This window comes from Lepidothrix coronata, unplaced genomic scaffold (assembly GCF_001604755.1).
Source record: "Lepidothrix coronata isolate B3197 unplaced genomic scaffold, Lepidothrix_coronata-1.0 Scaffold122, whole genome shotgun sequence".
NCBI classification, from domain to species: domain Eukaryota; kingdom Metazoa; phylum Chordata; class Aves; order Passeriformes; family Pipridae; genus Lepidothrix; species Lepidothrix coronata.
In genome coordinates, this window is record NW_016690302.1 from 2228416 (window position 1) to 2236356 (window position 7941).

Below are 7941 nucleotides of genomic sequence, written 5' to 3' on the forward strand. Positions count from 1 at the left end.
TTTTTTTTTTTTTTTCCTGAGGAATTGGCCATATGGGGGGTTTTTTTTGCTAGAGATATGAATATTTCCCTCGAACTCCTGGTGTGTGTAAAGTGAAGGATGGAGAGGGACTGTTCACAAGAGCACATAGTGCCAGGACAAGGGGGAGCGGCTTCAAACTGAGAGAGAACGGGATTAAATGGAATATTGGGAAGAAATTCCTCCCTGGGAGGGTGGGGAGGCCCTGGCACAGGTTGTCCAGAAAAGCTGTGGCTGCCCCTGGATCCCTGAAAGTGTCCAAGGCCAGGTTGGATGGAGCTTGGAGCAACCCGGGATAGTGGAAGGTGTCCCTGCCCATGGCAGGGGGTGGAATGGGATGGTCTATGATTCTGTTTCCTCACTGAATTTACCCAAAATAAAGGCAGAATTTTTCTTACTGCTCCAAAAAAATTCAGGCATTTTCCATGTGAGTAATTCCTGCAGTGCCCACGGTGCTCGAGCGCTCCCCGGTACCCAACAGAGGGCACTGGTAGCCCACGTAATTTTTAAGTTCTTGCTTAATAGAACTGGCTTCAGTCTCCGAATCTGTTGTCTAGATTTGCTCTCCTGCCGTGGGGTTGGGGAAGGTTAAATCAACAGGAAGAAGGAGAAATAAATAAATGGCTGTGATGTCATTACCTGTAAGTGAAAATCGAAATTGAAACCCTGCAGACGTGTTAAGTTTCGGTTTCTTTCTACAATGAGGACTGGAAAATATTGTGTCCTCAGACATCTCGCTCAAGCATGCCTGTTTAATTGTAGTGGGATAATATATTTGGTTAATTTGGTGATAATTCCAAGGTCAGGTTGGACGGAGCTCGGAGCAACCTGGTCTAGTGGAAGGTGGTAGGATTGGAATGAAATGATCTTAAAGGTCCCTTCTGACTCAAACCATGCTGTGATTCTATGATTTTAGGATTTTCAGCTTGCTGAGGGCTGTAAAAATTTTAATTTCACGGTAGTTTCATTTTGAATGTGTCCTATTTTCCGTGATTCCCTCAGACTTCAATCACAATAACGGGATATTTCATACACAGTGTTCACAAGTCCCACCTGAACACAGTGTTCACAAGTCCCACCTGTCCCACATCAGATCTCTTTGATTTAGCCAAGTTTATCAAACCAAATCCTTTTCTTTGAGCTGTTTTGACTTTGAAGCCGTGAAATGTTTCAAGGAAAAACGTTTTGCTTCAAACCCAGAAGCAACAGTTGATTTGTTTTGTTTTAATCTCTTACACTGATTCATCCTCCTGTCTAATCTTATATGAGCTCACAGTTTACAAATATTTTGCAGAACAGGAGGAAGTCTTTATTTTAAATTATTATTATTATTATACTTCAAGATTTCAAGCACTATATAAAACAAGGTATTGTTGGAATGCTCTATTAGCCTACATTTATTTTAGCTAATAAATTCCCCAGGGCAGCTCATGCAGGATAACACTAATTTTATACCCTTTGACCTGAGGACCTGTTTTTAACTCAGCTACACCATTTTGTCTATTTTGTGTGTGTGTGTGTGTCTTTACACTGGAATTCCTACTAAGTCTGGAAATATGAGAAACGTGAACCTGGAGACTGAAGCAAAGGATGCTGAAGGGATTCCAGAGCTCCCACTTAACACCTCTGGCATTGTCCCTGATGTTCCCCAAGCCCAGAGCATTTCATGCACGAGTGTGTTGTCATTAACATTCCATTAATCCCTCTGGTATGTTCTTCTCCACACTAATGACAGCGTGGAATGAGACTTTGCTCTCACAGTAGTTTCTTTCTTGCCAGTTGTTTTCCAACATGCAAATGAATCACACACTTCAGAACTTCCTCTCTGTGAAGTGTCTCTGGGGGGACTGTTGTCGTGTCTTGAAGGCATATTTAAAACCTGGCCTTGGGAAGTCACTACAAGTTCCATATTTATGTTTTTAAATCATTAGGTGCTCCAAGTAAATAAGTACCTACTGTTAAATTGACTTGGAGGGTGATTAACTCCAGGACAGAGACAAGGCAGACAGTTCTCTATCTCTTAAAGTTGTTGTTTTAATTGAATATCAGCCTGTCAGCAGGATCACAGGGGTGGTTACAGGACATGAAAACATCTTTATATGCTTGTGAACCTTTGTATTATTGTCGAAAAATCCATAACTGCCTGACTTTTGCACTGCAGAAAGTTTCCCTTTCGTTGTGACTGTAATGAAAGCATTGCAGACTTTCAGGACAGGTACAAAGAAGAGGAACCAGAATTTGTTTCAAGTGTAGCTTCTATACACAGAATTAGGATCAGAATTCTATTTTGGGGTGCCTTTGAGAAGTCCTTGGCTGCAGCATCTCCATCAAATGAAAGCAGAGCTTCCTGGCCCACTCCACAAGTGAGGATTTTGAGGCTGACCTTGGGGGATGAAGAAATAATTTGGGAAAGAAAACACACCCTGAGGAATGGGGTGGGGGTTACTCAGTATGGTAAAGCAATAAAACCCCTCAGGAGGATAAAAGAGCCAAAAACAAGGAAGAGAAATAAAGAGAAAACACCTCAAAATTGCCTTTGGGGGCAAAGATTAAAAGACAGCCAACTTAGCAGCACTTTATGAGAAAATCAACACCAAAAAAATCCATCAAGGAAATGGCACTGCTTTGGGGTGGGAAAGCAGCAAGATGCTTTAATGCAAATGCCATTGCTCACAGTTTAGACCTGGAAGTGATGCAGGTGCTCCAATGGAACCTTGTCCAGTAAATGTGGCAACGCTGCAGCTGCTGCTCGGACTGACCAGAAAGAGAGAAAATGTTGGAAGAACAGCCCGAGGCTGCTCAGAGCTGGGGGGTGCTGGTGAGATGGAGGGTTCTTGTGTCCCAGAAAGACATGGGATGTATCCTTGGGGAAGCAATTTCATAGATACACAGAATATCCTGAGTTAGAAGGGACCCACAAGGATCAGTGTCCAACTCCTGGGCCTGCACAGGGCACCCCAACAATCTCCAGGCTTAAGCAGTGAAAAAAAATGGGGAATTTTACTCTTCCCTGAATACAGGGAACTACTCCTTAGGCCTTTCACTAATTTTCCAGTCCCTATAGCCTGTGGAATTGGAAAATCAGTCAGTTATAATGTGTTCTCTTACTTTACACATCCTTGACGTGGATCCCAGTGAGACTACTGATCTGCTCATCTTCTTTGCTGTCTGAAGCCACCAGCTGGCACCACATAAATATTTTGGAGGTGCCAAGGCAGAATTTTCTTGCTGTGAAGAGGTTTTTCCTGCCTACAGGCACGAGCTGCCTGAAAGAAATCGTTGCCCAGGGAATAAATGCGGGAGCATCGTCTGGTCTCTCCTGCCTGACAACCTCCTGGAACAGGGGCCTCAGGGAATGGAAGGTGCCAGACAAATCCTGCCCTAAAACACATCCAAGATGCAGAGCAAGCCAAAGCCACAGGGCTCAGTAAAGAAGGAGGTCTGGGGGTGCTACCCCAAGCAGGGGTGGAGGTTGCCAAGCACACTGAAGGTGAGTGGAGTGGGACAGAGGGAAAGGGGCTTGGATGGAACACAGAAGGAGAGAAGAAATCGGGGGAAAAAAAGTCCTCAAGGGCCTCAGAACGAAGGGGACGTGGTGACCTTGATCCCAGAGATGTCAGGCACGGGACTGAACCTTTGCAGAGCCACAGGGAAGGAAAGAATGAATCTTTAGGATGTTGTTAAGGAAGAACAATCACCTGGAAGAATTTATGCCATGAGTAAGAGGTGATTTAGCTGAGACATCTTCTCTCGTTGGGTAAGGGAGCAGCATTTATGAGCCTTGCTGTTGGCAGTGTTTCCACAGCTGCAAGTTGCTCAGTGGTGCTGGAGAAGCCATTTTTTATTTATTCCACATAAAAACGTGTGCCAGACACTGTTCTCTGAGAGGCCTTGGTTAGGATTTGGGGTTGTGCTGTGTTTAAGCACTAATAAATATTGCTGGAGTGTATTAACTTTTTAAAGAGTTATGTCTTCATTTTGGGGGGTGCAAATCTTTCACAGGTTCAAGGTTTTTTTTCTTTTTTGGGAGGGGCTCTCAACACAAGAAAGTTGGAATTGTGAACCTGATTAAAGGCAGAAGGATATTTGCTGTTCAGTCTTCTCTGGAAGGAATTCTTGGCTCTGAGGGTGGGGAGGCCCTGGCACAGGTTATCCAGAGAAGCTGTGGCTGCCCCATCCCTGGAAGTGTCCAAGGCCAGGTTGGAGCAACATGGGCTAGTGGAAGGTGTCCCTGCCCATGGCAGGGGGTGGCACTGGATGAGCTTTAAGCTCCTTTAAGGTCCTTCCAACCCACAACCCATTCCATGATTCCGTAATGACTCTCCATCCCTGGTACCTGAACGTGCTGCAGTTGTCCCCACCTGTGTGCAGGTGAGAGCAGAGACACCGAGGAACAAAACCACTGTCCCAGGGTCATGTTGGCTCTGACTGAGCCCACCTTTTCCACTCTCTGAGCTGGCCTTCAACCCAAGACACGTCCTCAACCAATAAACCTTCCGAGACCTTTCTGCGAGAGTTCAGAACACGAATACAAATGTCTTGGCCAGATTTAGCTCAAGTAATTATATCCTGCCTCCCTCAACTCCCTTCCAGTTTCAGGTGCATGTGGGATGCATCACTTCCAGGTCTAAACTATGAGCAATGGCATTTGCATTAAACCATCTTGCTCCTTTCCCATCCCAAAGCAGTGCCATTTCCTTGATGGATTTTTTTGGTGTTGATTTTCTCATAAAGTGCTGCTTAGTTGGCTGTCTTTTAATCTTTGCCCCCAAAGGCAATTTCGAGGTGTCTCCTCTTTATTTCTCTTCCTTGTTTTTGGCTCTTTTATCCTCCTGAGGGGTTTTATTGCTTTACCATACTAAGTAATTTTCCTGCAGTGATCCTTTTGGCACGTTTTTTTCATAGTGTTACAGAAATATTTTCTAGTAGAACTGTAGTAATTTCTAGAATTCCCCAAACCCTTTGATTCCGTGGGAAGCTGATCCTCATTATTTTTCTTAATGGGAACTGCTAAGTTGCTCATAAATTGCTTCACGTGGGTGATCACCTCGAGCTTCAGAGAAGGGCTGTGATGGTTCCTGAGTCTCACTGATTCATCCCTGATCACGAGGAAATTATTCAATTGTTTTGAAGCTCCATTTTTCTCCCTGTCTAAAGAAGGGATAATGTGATTTATCTGGCTTTACTGGGAGCGTTCACACTTAATCATTTGGTGTCACCAAGTTGGAGCTCTCTGGGCTAAAGGTTCCACATCAGCAAGTGTCAAACGTGAATCATAACCTTTGTTTTCCATCAGCACTGCTGTGATGATAACAATCAGTGTTTATAGGACAAATTATTATTTCCAGACATCACATCATTGTGATTTAGTTCATTTTCTCTGGGTGGGGGAAGGCAGCAGGCCTGAGGTGACCCAAGTAAAATGCCAGGTAATTTAACCCTAAATGCTGCTAAATCCCTGGGAAACTTGCTGAAAGCAGAGCATTTTTCCCTTTGATTTCCTCTCCTGGCTGAGGTGGGGCATGACCTGCTCTGGGATGATTGACAAGGAGGTGGGATGACATGGGAGATAACCCTGAGTCAGCAAGAGGAAAGGTCAGTCCTCTTCCTTATTTATTCCACCTGCCCCAGGTAAGGAGCTCCATCCCCAGGCTCCATTCCCAGATCCTGCCTTTCCCAGAGGATAATTGGAGCACAGCCCTCGGTGGCCTTGCAGTGACATCACCCTGAGGAGCAAGGACAGCTGGGGTGACATACCTTTGTCCTCACTGTTCCTCACTTTCCCCTGGAGCCTTTCCCTGCTCCCACGTGCTCTCCCATGGGATTTGCCATCCGTGTGATTACACTGCTCCTCACATCCCAAATGCCTGGCATTAGGACCTTATTAAACCATTACCTGGCCGATGGATGGATCCCTTCAAAAGCCATCCTAATGGCTGTGGCTTCTTTATTGCCAGACTTCCTTTAACCAGGGAAAATCCATGCCCAGATCTCTCTCCAGATAAACATCCTTCCCAGACATCCCAGCTGCAAAATCCGTAGCAGGTTTTTGTGACAAAATATATTTTCCTACTCGTTTAAAGCAGAATTAAGATTAGAATTGAAGAGGAAGAATTTAGTCCTGTGGCTGAGCTGAGCAGTGGTTTGTTTCCCTCACAAAATGAGCCTCTTTGAATGCTCTGTTTGCTACATTTCTGTGACAAATGTGCCCCTGCCCTGACCTAAAGGAATCATTTCCAGTGCTGACAGGAGAAATCAAGCTTCAGAGATAAAATATTGCCTTTATAGAGCTTACTAAGCAACACAGAGCAGCTGCTAAACTCAGCCTGAGCTGTAAATCCTCCTCCTGGTCTGTTTTTTTTTTCCTTTCTGCCCACTGAATGCCACCAGAATTCTTGGATCAGAGTCCAGAAACACATCCAGCCTTTTTTCCAGCCGGGCTGTGATCAGTCCAGGTGTAGATAAACAGAGTTCCCTCTGATGCAAGGTTTTGGAGAGGCTGCAGCCTTGCAGGAAGACACAGCTTTGGAGAAGAAGAGAGCAGGTTTTGGAACTATTTTTGGAACTGTTGGTACAAATGATGCTTAGAATTTGCCAGCACAGTCTCTGGGCAATTTACTAATAAATACATATCAGAAATAATATCAGAAATAAGAGCAAGGCAACCTGATTTTCTGTGGCACACAGAACAACAGGATGATGTCCCATCTCACAGTTTACATGGAATATTCATGGCAGTGTATCCCAGAGGGTTTTCTCCTGAGGGATGCTCAGGGCATGTTCTGAACTCTGTGACACTTCAAAGAGAATCTCTTTTGTTCATCCCAACAGCTGCTGATCCCTCAAGTCAAAGTCAACATTTTTAGTGGGATAGAACAGGAAGCTGATGTTTGCTGCCAAAAGCTGCTGGAAGACTCCTGACAAAAATGCCAGGGATGAGGAGGAAAACCAGAGTATTTGATGTTAAGACCCTTTGCAAAATTAATACAAAATGCATCACTTGCATTGTAGGCCTGTCAGTGAGGAGTGAATGAATTCTCTCCAAGAGAAAACAGAATTCCAGAAAAAATCTCAGCTCTCGTGATGGGCATTCACTTCTGGAGGCAAATTCAGTGGCTTGCATGGAAAACACAAATTACACTTGTTCCTGATCCACAGATCTCGGACAAAGAGGCCTAGAAGTGAAAATAATCTTAAGATCTGCTGAGGAAGTGAGAAGAAAGTCTGTGACATTAAGCAATGGGCATTGCAAGGAGCTCACTGATAAGCTAAAGGCCAAAATATTTGGCATCTGATGCACCAGCACCCCTTACACACGTTGGGGTTTATCTGCAGGGCTGTTAAATGCACCAGGAGTTCCATCCCTGACACAGGAGCAGGTGCTGATCACCTCCAAGTGTGAGATGAGATCTAGGAATATCTCATAAAAACATATTTTTAAGTGCTGCAGGATGACTCCAAGCTGCCCCTGGTGCAATTAAGGAGCAGTATCACAGCACGACTCATTGTGGTGCTTACAGGGCAGTGACATCACCGGGGCTTTGTAAAAACACCAATTAACCCTCTGGACAATGTGTCATTAGGGCTGTTTCACAGATGAAGCAACAGAGAGACAGCAAGAAAGATTTGTCCAAAGTTGCACAGCAAGGGAAGAGAAAAGTTCAAGAGTTTAAGGCTTCCAAGTTGGTTTTTTTTTGTCCACGTTAGGCCAGATTCTCCTCCTGTGTCCCCCTGGAGTTCTGAATTTATTGCTGTTGTTTCTGTGGTTCTGGTGGATAGGAAAAATTAAATATCTTCTTCTGCATTTGGTTTGCATTTTGGTTGGGAAATTTTTTTGGTCCTTTTTTTTCCTTGAATGTGCTGGAGACTGGTCAAAATCTCCTCGGCAAAACGGAGACCCTCCAACAGACGAGATGCGGATTT